At 42.9% G+C, this 19,898-nt stretch overlaps 1 protein-coding gene across 7 annotated transcripts in view; it reads right to left on the bottom strand.

Annotated features, from left to right (window-relative positions):
* Positions 1-19,653, bottom strand: part of PTER (phosphotriesterase related) — a 72,637-nt gene extending 52,984 nt beyond the window's left edge. For all 7 annotated transcript variants that reach the window (XM_002750064.7, XM_008999986.5, XM_054258483.2 and 4 more), the window contains exon 1: positions 19,556-19,653. The gene's annotated coding sequence lies outside the window, so the exon portion shown is untranslated. The remainder of the gene's footprint in view (positions 1-19,555) is intronic.
* Between the last annotated feature and the right edge of the window lie 245 nt (positions 19,654-19,898).

The raw sequence follows: 19,898 nt of genomic DNA, 5'->3' as shown, positions 1-19,898 counted from the left end.
GTGGGACCTTGTTCTTGATTACTAAGAGAGGAATGAGCAGAGCTTTTCTTCTGAAGCATCAGACCAAGAGTCAGAAAAAAGCAAACTCCTGTGCAGAAAAGCATTGCCAGCCAGGCATGGTGGCTCACACCTGTAATCCTAGCACTTTGAGAGGCTAAGGAGGGTGGATCATGAGGTCAGGAATTCAAGACCAGCCTGGCCAAGATGGTGAAACCCCATCTCTACTGAAAATACAAAAATTAGCCAGGCATGGTGACGGCACATGTAATCCCAACTACTCAGGTGGCTGAGGCAGGAGAACTGCTTGAACCCGGGAGGCGGAGGTTGCACTGAGCCGAGACTGCGCCGTTGCACTCCAGCCTGGGCGACGAGAGTGAAGCTCTGTCTCAAACAAACAAAAAGTATTGCCCAGGCTCCAAGAGTTGTCTCCTTGGTTTGTTTTGCATAGTTGCAACCATGGTATAAAATGACTATCCTGTGTCAATGACAAATGACACACACTGCAGAGACTGGGAGGATATTGTGTTCATTTGAGAGGCCTCTAATCTGGCATTTTCTGGGGTCACCACAGGAGAACAGCAAAAGGATTATCATAACTCTTAGAGAATCATCTCTTCTCAATGTTGAAGAGAGAACAGCATCACAGCCAGCACTTACACAGTGGATGGCCCATAGCGGGATTCTATAAACGTTTATGGATGGATGGATAAGTGAACTTGACTGGAAAGAATGTACATGTTTTAGAGCTGCTTTGAGTCTGAAAACACAGGTGAAGAGATTTAGAATATGTACTCTCTGGTAACATTAACAGAAGAATTAACAACTGGCAACGCATTTTGTACTGTGAAAACTCACTTGCCTTCTCAGTTACGGCAAATCACCGCATCCTGGGGATAATGGTTGCTCATTTTCCCTGTCTCAGTTTCTGCTGGCCTGGGAGACCTCAGAACTACTCGGAGGCTCAGTTTCCAAAAAGAAGTAATAACACTTTTTAAATTGGAACACACTAAGGATAAAGATGTGTTCTCTAAGTGCTCAAAGTGACTTTTACCAATAGGCTGTGGAGCAATCCAGTATAAACCTATTAGAAAAACAAAATTAGCTGTCCTTCCTTTGAAGTTATTTTTAACTTCCTAGGTAAAGTATGGCACTTGCTATCCTATTCTTCTTTGACTTCTTGTTTAGGTATCAGATGAAATTAAACCTTTACTTCTTGGCTTGCTCATTTTATTTGTATTTATTTTATTATTATTATTATTATTTTGAGATGGAGTCTCATTCTGTCACCCAGACTAGAGTGATATGGAGCAATCTCGGCTCACTGCAACCTCTACCGCCAGGGTTCAAATGATTCTCCTGCCTCAGCCTCCCGAGTAGCTGGGATTACAGGCGCCCACCACTACACCCAGATAATTTTTGTATTTTTAGTAGAGACGGGGGTTTCACTATGTTGGCCACACTGGTCTCAAAGTCATAACCTTGTGATCCACCACCTTGGCCTCCGAAAGTGCTGATATTACAGGCATAAGCCACCGCACCCAGTCTTCATTTTTACTTTTTGAGAGCGTCTTGCTCTGTTGCCCAGGCTAGAGTGCAGTGGCATGATCGCGGCTCACTGCAGCTTCAACCTCCCAGATATAAGTGATCCACCTCGCTTAGCCTCCTGAGAAGCTGTGACAACAGGCATATGCCATCTCACTTCACTAATTTTTTTATTTTTAGTAGAGATGAGGTATTGATATATTGCCCAGGCTGCTCTCAAACTCCTGGGCTCAAACATCCTCCTGCCTCAGTCTCCCAAAGTGTTGGGATTATAGGCATGAGTCACTGCACCTGTTAATTTATGTTTGTCATTGTCATGTGACAGTCATTTTATACTATGGTTGCAATTATGAAAAGCAAACCAAGAAGACTACTGGGGCCTGGGCAGTGTTTTTCTGCACAGAAGTTTCTTTTGTTTTCTGACCCTTGGTCTGATGCTTCAGGAGAACAACTCCGCTTCTTCTTTTGCTTTGTTTTGTTTTGAGACAGGGTCTCCCTGTCACCCAGGCTGGAGTGCAGTGGCATGATCATAGCTCACTGCAACCTCTGACTCCCAGGCTCAAGCAATCCTCCCACTGCAGCCTTCCCAATAGCAGAGATAATTTGTGTATGTTTTGTAGAGACAGGGCTTCACTCTGTCACCCAGGCTGGTCTTAAACTCCTGGGCTTAAGTGATCCACCTGCCTTGGCTTCTCAAAGTGCTGAGAAGTGAAAAATCACTTCTTAAAGCGATTTTTTCAGGTGCATGTGATCCACTCTACCTGGCCAGCTTATTCTTTAGGTAACTTATTTCATAACAGTTTTTATTATGCCTTAATATAAAATTTTATTTTTATGTTACATTTGATTATCAGCTTTCATTTCATTACTATATAGTACTTATTATTTATCACTTTATAATATGTATTTGTATTGTTCTATTATTATTATTAGACATAATTATAGATTAAAAATCAAGAACTTGGAATGTTTAAATGTACATATACTTACTTGCCATAAAAACAGAAATATTTATTATATATAATATATCTTGACATTGCTTAGAAATGTTTTCCTCTCTCATTCAAGTATATTAGAAACATAAATACTTCCTGATTCAATAGGTTAATTCTCTAATTCAATAGGTTAAATTTTTTTTTGGAACAGTTTCACTCTGTCACCCAGGCTGGAGTGCAGTGGTGTGAACTTGGCTCACTGCAACCTCTGCCTCCTGGGTTCAAGTGATTCTCATGCCCCAGCCTCCCGAGTATCTGAGATAATAGGTGTGCACCACCACGCCGGGCTAATTTTTTTTGTATTTTTAGTAGAAATGGAGTTTTGCCATGTTGCCCAGGCTGGTCTCAAACTCCTGGTCTCAAGCAATCCACCCACCCCAGCCTCCCAAAGTTTTGGGATGCAAGGCATGAGCCACCATGCCCGGCAGGTTAATTTTTTATTGGTACAAATGATAGTAAAGTATGTTCTGTGTCAGCAAAAATTAATGTTTATTTACTGTATTTCAAAAATGACGCAAAGTGGAGTTGGCTGATCATGGGATTTCTGTATTTTAAAATAAAATAGATGTTGTTTCATTGTCCACCCTACCCCCAAAAAATGGACACAGGTGGGACAACATAATGCTTTCTAACATATCCCAATTTTCCCAAGACGAAGAAAAGGTAAAACTTTACCAACTGCATAAATGTAACAAAGCAGATAGGCCAGAAGCATGTCTTTGGGCAAATCACTTAGTCTGAGGACCTCAGTTTTCTCATTAATAAAACAAGGGAGTTGAAAAAAGCGATTTCTCAACTTCCTTCCAGATACAAATTCTGAGTCTACGTGGAGAGATGTTACATGGGCTCTAAATGTCCTCTCCAGAAGCTTCTCCATTTGTTCACATTTGTTTAAATATTAAGTGAATGGGGATGGATGTATAATAGAAAATCAGACAGACCATTTTGTTACGACTGTGAAACCTACTGATCTCTTTCTCTACATGAAGTCTTTTTCCTATGTTCCATTAGGCAAACCATACTGAAACAGACCATATTACAGTATTTACTTTATTATAAACTTAGTATAAACAACAGATTATTACTAACAGATGCACAAAATAAAAATACCTCACAACCCAGAAGTTCCAGATTGTTCATTATCATTTTTCATACCGCTTGTAAGAATAGAGGCACAAATATAAAATAATGGTGTCTTCATAGTAGCCCTCAAATAAATATTGCTGACTGCCTAAGCAACTGAAAATGGTTGGCTCTATCCCAAATTAGAGTTTATATAACCCACTATCTGTCTAAGCATGGATGTATATATGTGTGTGTGTGTGTGTGTGTGTGTGTGTGTGTATAATTTTTAGTTTCCAATAATCGCAACACAACTACAGAAACTACTCTGAAAATTTTGTGCCAACTTAACCAAAATTAATTTTACTCTTTAGTGGATGGTGAAATAAGTATTTAAAAAAAAACAAGTCAATAACCTGGCCAGGTGCAGTGGCTCAAGCCAATAATCCCAGCACCTTGGGAGGCTGAGACAGAAGAATCACTTGAGCCCAGGAATACAAGAGCAGCCTGGGCCACATAGTGAGACTCCACCTCTATTATATTAAAAAAAAATAAGAAGAAATGGCTGGACACGGTGACTCACACCTGTAATCCCAGTCATTTGGAAGGCTAAGGCAGGCAAATCACTTGAGGTCAGGAGTTTGAGACCAGCCTGGGCAACATGGTGAAACTCCATCTCTAAAAAAATACAAAAATTAGCCGTGTGTGATGGCATGCCTGTAATCTCAGCTACTTGGGAGGCTGAGGCAGGAGAATCCCTTGAACCTGGGTGGTGGAAGTTGAAGTGAGGCAAGACCATGCCACTGCACTCCAGCCTGGGCCACAGAGTAAGACACTGTCTCAAAATAACAATACTAATAAATGAAGAAGGAGGAGAAAGAGGAGCAGGAGGAGGAGGAAGAGAGGAGGAGGAGGAGGGGAGGAGGAGGAGGAGGAGGAGGAGGAAAAGAAGAGAAACAAAAAGTCACAACTGGGTGCAGTAGCTCAGGCCTGTAAATCCCAGCACTTTGGGAGGCTGAGGCAGATGGATTACCTGAGGTCAGGAGTTTAAGACCAGCCTGACCAACATAGTAAAACCCTATCTCTACTAAAAATACAACAATTAGCTGAGTGTGGTTGTATGCACTTATAGTCCCAGTTACTTGGGAAGCTGAGGCAGAAGAACTGCTTGAGCCTGAGAATGAGGCTGCCATGAGCCAAGATCATGCCACTGCACTCTAGCCTGGTTGACAGAGCAAGACTCTATCTCAAAAAAAAAAAGTCAATAATCTGCTTGGTTTTTCTTTTCGGTGCTTTCAAAAACTGTGATATTATATATGTGTATTATATATATACATATATATATATAAAACCCACCAGTGGTTCAAACTGATTTTAGGTGATATATGGGCATTTAAAACTGTTTTATTTATTTTAATGTGTTTCAGAAAAGAAAGTAATCAATATTGCAAGCCTGTGATTTCATAGATATTATTGCTTAGGGCGGACCTAAAGCAAAATGGATTGGTTTAAAGAAAAACTATGAAGTAATTAGTGGTAAAGGTAGTATCTAGGCATAGCAAACACCCTTGAAGATGATATGAGCATAAATCAAGTTTCACAAGAATAGATGAAAATTATACTGAGTCTCCAAATATTAAAGAGCTTAGCAACATCTCCACAATGCCTTGTAATGTTCATTTTCCTTCATCTGTTAAAGAACTAACTCCTTTTCTGGAGGGTAACAGCCCTCCCATCACATCAGATATATAAACTTAACTTTTAATGAGGCAGACAAAGCTATTATCCAATTTTATTTATTTTTGAGATTTATCTTGCTCTGTCACCCAGGCTGGAGTACAATGGTGCGATCTTGGCTCACTGCAACCTCCACCTCCCAAGCTCAAGCGATTCTACTGCCTCAGCCTCCTGAGTAGCTGGGATTACAGGAGCATGCCACCACACCCAGCTAATTGTTTTTGTATTTTTAGTAGAAACAGGGTTTTTCCATGTTGGCCAGGCTGGTCTCAAACTCCTGACATCAAGTGATCCGCCCACCTCAGCCTCTCAAAATGCTAGGATTACAGGTGTAAGCCACCATGCTCAGCCTATTGTCCAATTTTAACTCTCAGACCTTGTGATGGTTAACACTGAGTGCCAACTGGAATGGACTGAAGGATGCAAAGTATAGTTCCTGGGTATGTCTGTAAGGATGTTGGCAAAGGAGATTAACATTTGAGTCAGTGGACTGGGAGTGGCAGATCCACCTTCAATTTGGGTGGGCACCATCTGATCAGCTGCCAGTGTGGCTAGAATAAAGCAGGCAGGAGAAGGTGAAAGGCCAGGCTTGCTAAGCCTTCTGGACTTCGTCTTTCTCCCATGCTGGAGGCTCCCTGCCCTTGAACATTAGACTCCAAGTTCTTCAGCTTCTGGACTCTTGGACTTACACCAGTGGTTTACCAGGGGCTCTCAGGCCTTTGGCCACAGACAGAATCTTAAGGATGGGGTTCTTTAGTTCATTTTGGGGTTTCTGAAGTTGACTGCTTAATCTGATGACACCCAAGAATGCTAAGTACTCTACTTCCAAAAGTATGGAGAACACTGAGAATCCTTAGTGTCAACTGATTAGAGAGTTATGCAAAATAAATGCATTTGATACTCTTGATTCACCACTTAAGGGGTAGGGGAAGGGGTTTATTGACTCTGTACATAGTATCTTTGACCATATGTGGAGAACCAAGGAATATAATAAAGTTGGTTGGTTGCTACCATGTTCGCTGGACAAGGTAATGAAAGCAAAGGATGAGATTAGAGATTTTAACTTCCAGCTCCAGAAGCAAATAATGAGCCGCAAGTCTTCTAAGATTGCCCAGAGTGAAAGTCTTATCTCTACAGACAATGGGCTGAAATTGTGGAAAATCAGACACAAGCTCTTATCCTGTGAGTGGCTGACCTGCAATAAAAGGTGCACCCTCAGTCTCATCAGACGTCTATGTCAAAGTGAGGGCACTGACTGAAAAAGAATGGGACCCTGCAACTTGGAATGGGGATGTGTGAGAGTATCTTGATGAAGCTGGGGACACTGATCTTGTAAACTCTGATGAGTCTTTTTGCCAGAGAAAACAGCTTCCCCATCCCCAGTGGTGACAACATTCCCTCTACCACCCACACTGCCATCAGTCTTTCCACGTTTGTCTGAGGAGATTAAGCATGCACTACCTGAGACAATAGTGATGGCCTCTCCTGAGGCCATTGCTAGGCAAGACAATGTTGATTCTTCTCAGGACCCACCCATAATACCCCTGTTTGCTTCTAGACCTATAACTAGATTAAAATCCCAATAGGCCCCTAGTATGGCCCATGAGGAGATGTGCTACACTCCAAAAGAACTGCTTGAGCTTTCTGATTTATATGAGCAGAAATCTGGAGAACAGGCATGGGAATGGATATTAGGGGTGTGAGATAATGGTGGAGAGAACATAAAGTTGGATCAGGCTGAACTTACTGATTTGGACCCACTAAGCAGGGACTCTGCATTTAATGTTGCAACTCAGGGAGTTAGAAAAGATTCTAATAGTTTATTTGTTTGGTTAGCTGAAATGTGAATCAAAAGATGGCCCACCGTGAGTGAGCTAGAAATGCCTGATCTCCCTTGGTTTAATGTAGAGGAAGGGATCCAAGGGCTTAGGGAGATTAAGATGCTATCGCGATTTTGTCACTTTAGACATACCCATCCCAGCTGGGAGGGCCCAGAAGATATGCCCTTTACCATAATAGCTTGTGAAATAGATTTGTGAGAGGAGCATCTGCATCCTTGAAGAGCCCCGTGACTGCTCTTTGTGCGCCAGATCTTACAGTGAGAACCACAATCACTTAACTACAAAATTTACATGCAGTGGGAATAATTGGATCTCAAGGTGGCAGGGGCCAAGTGGCGACACCCAACCATCAAAGACAAGGTGGGCATTGTTACTGAAATGGACAGAAGCAAAGCAGCAATCAGAATAGTCTGACTTGCATAGAACTCTGGTATTGGCTAATTAGTCAGTGTTCCTAGAAGTGAAACTGATAGGAAGCCTACCGCGTTCTAACTTAATTTGTATAAACAGAAAACTTCCAGGTCAAGTGGACAAATGACTAATGTGAATTACAAAAACAGAGACTCACAGCTCCTCAATCAATTCCAGACTTGAATCAGTTTACAAACCTAAAACCCCTTGAATGAAGGGGAGGCCAGGTCGCTTAAGGAAGTACACCACTGCACTACTGACGATTTATACTGTTAATCTTTCTCCCATCCTTCCCCAAGGATGCCTCTGGCCTTTTACCAGGCTAACTGTGCAGTGGGGAAAGAGGAATGACCAGACCATTCAGGGACTACTGGACACTGCTTCTGAGCTGACACTGATTCCAAGGGACCCAAAACATCATTCTCGTTCTCCAGTTAAAGTAGGAGCTTATGGAGGTCAGGTAATTAATAGAATTTTAGCTCACGTCTGACTTACAGTGGGTCCAGTGGGTCCCCGGACTCATCCTGTGGTCACTTCCCCAGTTCCGGAATGCAAAATTGGAATAGACATACTTAGCAGCTGGCAGAATCTCCACATTGGCTCCCTGACTGGTAGGGTGAGGGCTACTAGGTGGAAATGGCCAAATGAAAACCATTAGAGCTGCCTCTACCTAGAAAAAAAAAATAAATCAAAAACAGTATTGCATCCCTGGAGGGACTGCAGAGGTTAATGTCACCATCAAAGACTTGAAAGACACAGGGGTGGTGATTCCCACCACATCCCCATTCACCTCTCTCATTTGGCCTGTGCAGAAGACAGATGGATCCTGGAGAACGGCAGTGGATTACCATCAGCTTAACCAAGTGGTGACTCCAATTGCAGCTGCTATATCAGATGTGGCTTCATCACTTGAACAAATTAATAAATCTCCTGGCACCTAGTATGCAGCCATTGACTTGGCAAATGTATTTTTCTCAATGCCTGCCCAAAAGGTCCACCAGAAGCAATTTGCCTTCAGCTGGCAAGGCCAGCAATACACCTTCACTGTCCTACCTCAGGGGTGTATCAACTCTCTGGCTTTGTGTCATCATCTTGTTCAGAGACCTTGATCGCTTCTTTCTTCTGTAAGATATCACACTGGTTCATGACATTGATAACATAATGCTGATTAGACCCAGTGAATCAGAAGTAGCAAACACACTGGGTTTATTGGTGAGACATTTGCATGCCAGGGGATGGAAAATAAATCTGACTAAAATTCAGGGGCCTTCTACCTCAGTAAAATGTCTAGGGGTCCAGTGGTGTGGGGCCTGTAGAGCTATTACAGTAAGTTGCTGCATTTGGCCCCTCGTACACTAGGCAATGCCTAGTGGGCCTATTTGGATTTTTGGAGGCAACACATTCCTGATTTGGGTGTGATACTCCAGCCCATTTATCCAGTGACCTGAAAGTCAGCCAGTTTTGAGTGGGGTCCAGAACAGGAGAAGGCTCTGCAACAGGTCCGGGCTGCTGTACAAGCTGCTCTGCCACTTGGGACATATGACCCAGCAGATCCAATGGTGCTTGGGGTGTCAGTGGCAGATAGGAACCCTGTTTGGGGCCTTTGGCAGGCCCCCAGAGGTGAATCACAGCGGAGGCCTCTAGGATTTTGGAGCAAGGCCCTGCCATCTTCTGTAGATAACTAGTCTCCTTTTGAGAGACAGCTCTTGGCTTGTTACTTGGTAGAAACTGAACATTTGACTCTGGGTTTTCAAGTCACCATGTGACCTGAACTGCTTATCATGAATTGGGTGCTTTCTGAGGCACCCAGCAGGAACACGGGGTGTGCACAGCAGCATTCCATCATCAAATGGAAGTGGTATATAAGTGATTGGGCTCAAGCAGGTCCTGAAGACACAAGTAAGTTATATGAGGAAATGGCTCAAATGCCCATGGTCTCCACTCCTGCCACCCTGCCTTCTCTCTCAAGCCTGCATCAATGGCATCATGGAGAATTCCCTATGATCAGCTGACAGAGGAAGAGAAGGCAAGGGCCTGGTTCACAGATGGTTCTGCCCAATATGCAGACATGAATAACACACAGGCATATATACAAATATGATGTATGGCGTTAAGAATATGGACCAAGACCTTAGATTCAGAGATAATATAGCCACTTACAGAGATTTCCCATATTTATAGATAACAACTCTTAAATTTAATACATCATTCTTTGTATAGAAACAACTTATAAAAAAATTGCCCTTAATGCTAAAGTAGTGAAAGTGTTATGTTATATAATAATAATTAATGTAAACCTATTTTGACCAAGGTATTACTAACACACAAAAAAAGAGAAGTGAAAATAGGTTAAAGAAAACTGGTGTCACTACATAACGCATGACGAAAATTCTACATAAAAAATATTTTACAGGCTGGTTGTAGTAGCTCACACCTGTAATGTTAGCACTTTGGGAGGCAGCGGCTGGAGGATCACTTGAAGCCAAGAGTTCAAGACACCGAACTGAGCAACATAGTGAAACCTCATTTCTACAAAAGTAAAAAGAAATAAAAATATTTAGGTGTGGTGGCATGCACCTGTAGCCCCAGCTATTTGAGAGGCTGAGGTGGGAGGATTGCTTGAGCCCCACAGTTCAAGGATGAAGTGAGCTATGATAGCACCACTGAACTTCAGCCTGGGTAACAGAGCAAGACCTTGCCAAAAAAAAAAAAAAAGCTTGGCATGGTGGCTCACACCTGTAATCTGTAGCACTAGGGGAGGCTGAGGCAGGCAGATTGTCCCTAAGGTCAGGAGTTCAAGATGAGCCAGGCTAACATGGTGAAACCCCATCTCTACTAAAATACAAAAATTAGCTGGGCATGGTGGCGAACGCCTGTAATCCTAGCTACTCGGGAGGCCAAGGCATGAGAATTGCTTGAACCTAGGAAGCAGCGGTTGCAGTGAGTTGAGATCATGCCACTGCACCAGCCTGGGCAAGAGAGGGAGACACTGTCTCAAACAAAAAAATATTTTACAATCCTGATGGTCTATCAGAAGAAAAAAAAGAATTAAAAAATTAATCCTTTTGACCTTACCATAGCAACAATAACTAGTAGCAATGGTCCATGAAATATTCCTAATGCTAAGAAACTGTATACGTTCTTTATATAACAAATCTAACAACTAAATTCAATAAACAAATGGAACTATGTGGAATCTGCATGGAGAATATTTTAAACTTGAACTTTTAACTTGAAATATTTTCATCTGTCTATCCAACTACACTAACAGGCAAAGAGTGAAAAGTTAACATCTGAACATCAGCAAGAATCACTGCACCAGCCTGACCAACATGGTGAAAACATGTCTCTAGCAAAAATACAAAAAATTATCCAGGCATTAGACACATGACTTCAATCTCAGCTACTTGGGAGGCTGAGGCATGAGAACTGCTTGAACCCAGGAGGCGGAGGTTGCAGTTAACCGAGATTGCAGCACTGTACTCCAGCCTGAGTGACAGAGCAACTCCGTCTCAGAAAAAAGTTGCGGGGCACGGCGCACTGCAACTCTATTTGTAAGAGCCTTCTCCCCACCCCCAAACATTCAAGATCAACTATGACTGCAAGTCAAAGTCTCAGTAATGTCAGTATTTGAAATAGCAAATTCTTTGCCACTTACGCACTGAACTGCTCCAAATACTTGGCACACAGTTGAAGATGCACTTTACTAAATGATAATGGGGCGAGCTCAAAGCAGCACAGAAGCAAAAGGGAATCTATGTCAGGCCCGACACTTATGCAGAAATGTGAGCGAAACTCACAGGCCCAAGACAACGTCTAATCCTAGAAGTGGAGGCTGGAGGACTTGGATGGGCTCTGGCTATGCCAGCCCCTCAGGAGGCACTGTCCTTTGAAGAACAAGGACAGAGTATGGCTTCCTTGATGTCAGCCTGTAGGATCCTTCCTGGAACAGTGGAGAATGATTTTAGAGAAGGTATTGGGCAGAAGGCACTAGACACGCATGGTGTACTGGTGCGTTGGAGGCAAGTGGCCTCTTTGTAAGTTTCTATATTCACTGGCTTTGTGTCACAGCTAACAGACAGGCTCTGAAATCAAAGACTGAACTTGGAGAAACTGCAGCCTGAGAGCCTGGAAATGCTAACTGGGAAAAAGGCACTGACTCATGGAAGTAATAGGCATGTCATATGCCAGAGAAGGATAAATAAAAACATGTCTTAAATAATCTATGCCAAAACTGGGGAAGATGGTCTTCCAGCTACTCTTGGATAAGGGTTTAAACAGTAATTTTCTTTCTTTTTTTTTTTTTGAGAGAGAATCTCACTCATTCTCTAGCCCAGGCTGCAGTGCAGTGGCATGATCTCAGCTCACTACAACCTCCGCCTCCCAGGTTCAAGCCATTCTCCTGCCTCAGCGTACTGAGTAGCTGGGATTACAGGCATGACCCACCATGCCCAGCATCAATAATACTTTTCTCCAGAGTGATTGGTAGTCAAAACCATATTCAACTTACTATTGTCTAACATAGGTATGCACACCTCATTTAATCTGTCCCTTAAATAACTATCAAATTTTGCATCACAGGAGGCCATATATTTCATTCATTTCTTCTCCTTTAAAAAAACCTTCTACTTAAACTTTTTAATATGGACATTTTCAAAAATTCACAAATGAGAGCATAGTATAGTGAACCCCTATGCATCCATCACATAGCTTCAACAATAAATTTCCACTTAAAACAGTTTTAAAGGGAAAAGTGTTTTACAGCCCATTCAAAACCCCAAATTTTACCTATATACTCATATACCCATGTAACAACCCTCTAATAGTTCCAACTACCAATTTACTACAAAACATTTTTTTAAGGACTAAAAAAAACCTATTATTCTATTCGGAAAGAACACTATAAAAGCTTGTCAGAATCAAAGATAGTATGCATCATAGAATGGATAGATAATGTCAAACTGAGGCCTTCTGTGCCTTCACATACTCCAATATTTCTTTGAATATAGGAGCTTTGCTAGCTAGGTGTGGCGTCTCATGCCTGAGATCCCACCACTTTGGGAGGCCAAGGCAGGAGGATCACTTGAGCCTTGGAGTTGGAGACCAGCCTGGTAAACAGAGTGAGACCCCATCCCTACAAAAAAAAATTTTTTTTAATTAACCAGGTATATACCTGTGCCAGGAGCCAACCTGGTCTTCTCAAGGGGTAGTGCCCTAGTGAAGATAAAAGCAAGATAACAAAGTTCCCTGTAGGTCTTTTATCCAAAACAACAACAACAACAAAATTAAATGAACCAGGCAGTGTGGAGCTCCTGCAATCCCAGCTACTCAGAAGGATCGCTTTAGCCCAGAAGCTCGAGGCTGCAGTGAGCTATGATTACCACTACACTTTAGTCTGGGTGACAGAGTGAGACATTGTCTCAAGAAAAAAAGAAAAGAAAAGAGCTGTTGTCGCTTCTTAGGCTCACATCTCTCCTCAGACCTTTCTGTTTTCAGTCGATAATATCAGGACAGTAATAAGACACAATATATTTAAGCAAGATGAGCAGAAGATACCACCTTATAGCAAGAGCTGAGATAGGACCACAGCATCATTTGGCTCCATTTACCCTTTCTGATGGTACAAGAAAGGACATGGACTAATCATGGTCAGCTTCTGATTCGGTGAGGAAATTTTGGGTAAAAATATCTGTGAGTTCTAACAACAGATATTTGGATGTTTGTCGTTCAGACTGCAAGGTACGCTTGATTACGTACATTTTTTTCTTAACTGCTCGATGAACTATAGCCAATTCATTTAATAAGGTTGCTTCCCTTTTAACCCAATTACATAAATGTTTAAAGTCACAAGCATTAAGCTCTCCTCCAAGGAATGTTAGTTAAAAAAAAAAATTCCTGAACCAAAGAGATTCTCCAAAGATGCCTAGTCGTCACTTGCAAGGTCAAATTTCACAATCAATGAAAATAACTCCAAAAACATTGTTTCCATACAGATCATTACTATTGTAGAGTAGCATTATGGGCTCAATTGTGTCTCCCTCAAAATCTGTGTATTGTCTCCCTAACCCTCAGCACCTTAGGATGTGGTTGTATTTGCAGATAGGGTCTTTGCAGAGGTAATTAAGTTAAAATGGGATGGTTAGGGTAGGTCCCAATCCAATAGGACTGGTGTCCCCATAAAAGATTAGCACACAGACATGCACAGAGAGAAAACAGCCATCTACAAGCCAAAGAGAGAGGCCTCAGGAGAGGCCACCCTGCTGACCCCTTGATCTGGGACTTCCAGCTGCCAAAACTGTGAGAAAATAAAACTCTGTGGTTTAAGCCACCCAGTTTGTGGTACTTTGAGAGGGCAGACCCAGCACATAAAGAGAGAAGAAAATCTGTCAAAAGAGATGGGCAGGCACATGAAAGTCAATCTATTTATTTACTTACTTATTTAATAGACATTTGATTTTTCTTCCTTTCTTCTTCTTTTTTTTTTTTTTTTTTTTTTTTTTAAGAGAGGATATCTATGAATAAGAAACCTTTTGTTATAAAGGTTTTATTAAGGGCCCGGCATGTTGGCTTATGCCTGTAATCCCAGCACTTTGGAAGGCTGAGGTGGGCAGATCACCTGAGGTCAGGAGTTCAAGGCCAGCCTGATCAACATGATGAAAGCCTGTCTCTATCAAAAATACAAAAAAAAATTAGGTGGGTGTGGTGGTGTGCACCTGTAGTTCCAGCTACTCAGGAGGCTGAGACAGGAGAATCACTTAGTGAGATGGGAGCATCTCACTATGTTGTCCAGGCTGGTCTTGAACTCCTGGGCTCAAGCAATCCTCCCACTTTGGACTCCCAAAGTGCTGGGATTACAGGCATGAGCCACCATGCCTGGCCAACCTAACCCTTTTAAACAAATTCTGATGACAATCAGATGACAGCTCAGTGTATGGACTCTGACCAAATAAATCTTTATTTCAACTATTTAATTACATGGTCAGGCTTTATCTGTGCTCCAAACTTTTAGAGAGCAAGACTGATAACATTTAACCTTTCAGGTATACAAGGAATGTAGGAGATGAGACATGTAGAATTGGGAAGGTATAAACATGAGATAACTTTGAGAGTTTATGAAAATATTTAAAATACTTTTAAAAATCAATACACACATAATTTTGAAAACAGTAAGCCACATCACGGAAGAAATTTTGTGGGTACACAGTAAACCAAGAATTTTGTGGTCTCAATGGGATTTCAGGTACACAAAAGAGCATGAAATTAACAATATTTACCCATATTCTCTTCAAAGTGCTTTTCAAATGCCAAATAATTACCCAGTTAAGCCACTGCAAGATAAGCTGATATTACTTTTGATTTAACGAAAAGAACTAATAATTACTATTTTAACAGTTTCTGTGAAGAAAGAATTGAACGTTTACTATATACAAGTGAGCACATCCCACCCTTTTAAGGAGTAGGGAACAGGAGAAAAAAAAGAAAGGCTGATTATGTAAGTGAATTCAGTGGGGGACACAGATGACTACGAACCACAACCTGTGAAAACAGAGAATTTAATATGTAAAGCAGAGACCACCACTGGCAAAAGGCTATTTACGAATTCTGCCAATACTTAGCATTGCAGACTGACAACAGAAGATCTTCGGTCCTGCCCTGAACAACACAATTCATCACACTAGTGCTTGGGGCAGTCATGTCCAAGCAATTTATCATCATCATATCACTTGCCTGAGTATGAGAGGGGGAGAACTTTGACTGCTAACCTCTAGGGAGACTGGATTTATAGCCAGCATCCCTTAAGAATGCAGTACAGCTCTGCCCAAAGCACAATGCTCCCTGCTTCACTTCTGTTTAACTCAGAATAAAAGAGTGAACACATCGCCCCAGGACATTCATAGCAAAACCTAAGTCTGATACTCAGACCCAAAATCAGATAGCCGGGAAATCATATTTAAAATACTCCTTGAAACTGCCTGAAAAAAAATGTATTAGTCAATGGTAAGTATGGATGATTCATTTCAAATGTCCTTCAGTGACAAATAATTTCTGAAATGCATCCACTGATAACTGCATTTGGGAAGAATCATCTTTTCACAGCTCACCCACGAACATTCCTCTGTATTGGAAAACTTGGAAGTGCACTGAAAATTGTTAAAAATATATAAATTGTGTTTTTCAAAGTAAAAATGAAAGCCTTGATTCCTATCCCTTCCACGCACCGAGGCTTTACGTATTTTACACTTTAACACGGTCTGCCCTTACAGAATATAATTAAACATCTAAATGCCGTTTTTGCCCCTTTCGATTAAAATCACAAAGTGGACTGGGGCATGATGGGAACAGCAAACCTGCCAACTCTCACACAGTATAAGGAGCATGATTCATAGGACAAGCCTCTTTCAGCACCCTCCCTGATGCTCCCAAGGTGTCTGGTAAACCTTAGCCAGAAATCCCCAAACACGTGGCTTAGCTGATAATATTCACTATGCAGGCTTGACCAGGCAGGCCACAGTAACACACAAATCCCCAAATCTCAGGGTCTGAACACAACAAAAGTTTATTTCTAGCTCATCATATATGTCTAACACAGTATGGAAGGGGGCTCCGCTCACTGTCCTCTTTCTATGACATGAACTAAAAGCGCTGCCTCTATCTGGGTGGTCACTGTGGTAGAGGGAAAGTGATTGTGACAGATCTTTCACTGGCTTTTCACATGCTTTTACCTGGAAGTGACACAGGTCACTCCACTTGTCTTTCATTGGCCAAACAAGTCACATGGACATACCTACCTGGAAGGGGATAGGGAAAATAGCTAACACAGCTCCCACGCTGAGCAGGCAGAGGTATTTCTCCTCAGTGGTTACTGTTTCGACAGAATAGGCAGAACCACAGAGCCGGTTTATGCCAAATGGAACTAGATATTTTTTTTCTTTTTTAAGTAAGAGAGGATGTCTATGAATGAGAAGCCTTTTGTTATAAAAGTCTTATTAAGGGCTGGCTGTGCTGGCTCATGCCTGTAATCCCAGCACTTTGGGAGGATGAGGTGGGCGGATCATCTGAGGTCAGGAGTTCGAGACCAGCCTAATCAACATGATGAAATCCCATCTCTATCTAAAATACAAAAAAAACGTAGCTGGGCGTGGTAGTGTGTGCTTGCAGTTTCAGCTGCTCGGGAGGCAGAGACAGGAGAATCTCTTAAACCCAGGAGGCGAGGTTGCAGTGAGCAGAGATAGCACCACTGCACTCCAATCTGGGCAACAGAGTGAGACCTTGCCACCAAAAGCAACAACAAAAAATGCTTATTAGGAAAACCTGGACCACTGAAAATACACTTGAAACAGCAGCTAAAGAAAACAGAATGAAGCCACATTTGATGTATGAAAAATATTCAACAACTATCTCAGTCAAATTCACAGGGATACTGAGCAGACTAGAGCTTGATCAGAAATTCTCAGTATTGTTATGATATGGCTTACTGAGGCATTTAATAGATTTGAAGTTGGCAGGTGCCATGGCTCATGCCCGTAATCTCAACACTTTGGTGGGCTGAGGTGGGAGGATCACTTGAGCCCAGGAGTTCAAGACCAGCCTGGGCAACAAAACCAGAACCCCATCTCTACAAAAATAAATGAATAAATACATATTTCAAAAAGAAGATATTTGAGGATAAACATTCCTCCTATATTAACATTTTAGAGCACATGGAAGCAAAGGTGGACATTTACCAAGCTCCTTTCATGCAATACAGTTCATCGTTTTGTCTCTAAGCTTCAATCCAAGAGCAGTCTCTAAACCCCTGGCATCAGGGCCACTTACTCTACTTAAAATAGTCACAGGGACCCTATGGCCAAGCCCTGGCACTGAGTACACAGGCATGTGCTTCTCCAGATTCTAAATGATCTATTTTTGTCTTCTCTTGCTCTCCCATCCTATTTGGCTCAAAATTTACTGACACTTCAAAGTGTATTAAACTGCATTCTTTTTCAGAAATGCTTCTCACTTCAGCCATATTTAAGGTATCTTCTGTTATTCACCAAGAAGGGGAAATTTGCCCAGTGAAACTCATCTTTCAGTAAGTCCCTCCAAAATAGCCGCTGTCCTGATTTTCCTCCTGTCTCACTAGCCACGCTTCGGGTGGATCCTCCCCCACTGACCTCTAACATACATATTTGTTGATTTTTCAACTGAATACACAGACCCTTCCTGACTACCTTGTAATTTCAGCACCAAATTGGATCCAAAATAGGAAGACCCTCTGAATCTATTCTGGTTTGAGGGCTGCCCAATTAAAAAAGAAAAAAAAATAGCCCAAAGTATCATTACATGATAAAATCATAATCTTATCGTCATAAATCCACAGATTATTAGATCTACTAGAGACCTAGAGACAACTTACCTTTTTTTTTGTTTGTTTTTTGAGACAATGTCTTGCTCTGTTGCCCAGGCTGGAGTGCAGTGATGCAACCTCAGCTCACAGCCACCTCTGCCTCCTAGGTTCAAGCGATTCTCCTGCCTCTCCAGTAGCTGGGATTATAGTTGCACCTGCCACCATGCCCGGCTAATTTTTTGTAGAGAAAGGGGTTCATGTTGGCCAGGCTGTTCTCGAAGTCCTGGCCTCAAGTGACCCACCTGCCTCAGCCTCTCAAAGTGCCAGGATTACAGGCCTGAGACCACTTACCTTAATGTGTCTAGAAAAGACAGGCAGGCCAGGCGCAGTGTCTCATGCCTGTAATCCTAGCACTTTGCGAGGACCAGGCAGGCAGATGCTTGAGCCCAGGAGTTTGACATCAGCCTGGGCAAAATGGCAAAACCCCGTCTCTACCAAAAATACAAAAAATAAAATAGAAAATAAAAACTAGCCAGGCTTGGTGGTGTGCATCTGTAGGAGGCTGAGCTGGGAGGATCACTTGAACCGGGGAACTGAAGGTTGCAGCGAGCTGTGATGGCAACACTGCACTCCAGCGTGGGTGACAGAGTGAGACCCAGTCTTAAAAAAAAAAAAAAAAGCAAAAGAAAAGCAACTTGTTGAAAGTCACTGAGCTGGAACCAGAATTTGAATTAGGCTCTACTCATTCTGGGTTCAAAATTATTTAAATCGGCAACCCCTCTTACTGACTATGTAAGAGTATACCTTTAGTTCCCACTGACCTGTGATGTACAAAGAATGGGGTGGTCTAAGAGGGTAACAGCACAGGCTGTGGAGTCCGAAAGACTCCACCTCTAAACTTTCTTTCCATCTCTAAACTTTCCAGCAGTGTGGCTTAGCCTTTCTGTACCTAAGCTCTGTCAGTATCACGAGAATCCTTCACAGAGCTGCAGAGTGGATTAAGTGAGAGTGCACAGGACTCAGACATATGACCCCTGGTGATTAGCTTTTACTGTCAAAAAATATAGACCTGGACTGCCAGCACTTTAGGAGGCCGAGACAGGCAGATAGAGCCCAGGGGCTCGAAACCAGTCTCTACAAAAAATACAAAAAGTAGCCGGGCATGGCGGCACATGCCTGTAGTCGCAGCTATTCAGGAGGCTGAGGCAGGAGGTTCGCTTGAACCCAGGAGGTCGAGGCTGCAGTGAGCTGTGAAAGCGCCAAATGTACTCCCTCCTCTGTAGCAAAGCGAGAACCCCGAATTAAAAAAAAAAAAAAAAAAAAAAAAAGATTATTAAAGGAGACTTAGCAGGGAACAACCACCCTCACCCAGCACAGCTACCCGATGAGGCCCCCCAGGCACTGCACTGAGCCACAGGGAGCTGGCGCCGCACGGGACCGGCGCTCTTTGCAACTTCCCTCAAGCACTTGGGAGAGGCGGCAGGGCCTCAGCGCCAGCGGCCAGAAAAATCCTTCCTTCCCGCAGGAATCTCGCGAGGAACTCTGCAGCGAGCCGCGGCCGCGCAGAGCGCGCCGTCGGGCGCAACTCCTCCTGCTGGGCTCACAGCTCCAGCTCCCGCTCTGACTCCTAGGCGCCTTACCTCGGGTCACAACGCGCCGCCTTCTACCCTGAGACCTTCCGTCAGGCCAACTTCTCGGGCCTTTTCTGTCTTGCCTGTTCCCTCCCACTTCGCCCTCTGGTCTTCTCCCCGCCCCCGTCCCGAGGCTACGCTCACACGGATTCCTAGGACACGCCCCGTGGGCCCTTGCCACGCCCCATCTCTTTCTAGGCCACGCCCTTCAAATCCTCTCCACGCCCCACCTGGTCCAGGGCCGCGCCCCACAGGTCTCTGCCCAGCCACGCCCGCCTGCAGGCGCTGTCTTGACTGTTCTCTAGTTTGGCTGAATGGAAAAAACCTCAGGGCATCTAACCCGAATGGAAAA

The sequence above is a fragment of the Callithrix jacchus genome, chromosome 7, assembly GCF_049354715.1.
Source record: "Callithrix jacchus isolate 240 chromosome 7, calJac240_pri, whole genome shotgun sequence".
Lineage (NCBI taxonomy): Eukaryota > Metazoa > Chordata > Mammalia > Primates > Cebidae > Callithrix > Callithrix jacchus.
Note: the sequence above shows the minus strand (reverse complement) of the source record. Positions and strands in the feature narration are given on the sequence as shown.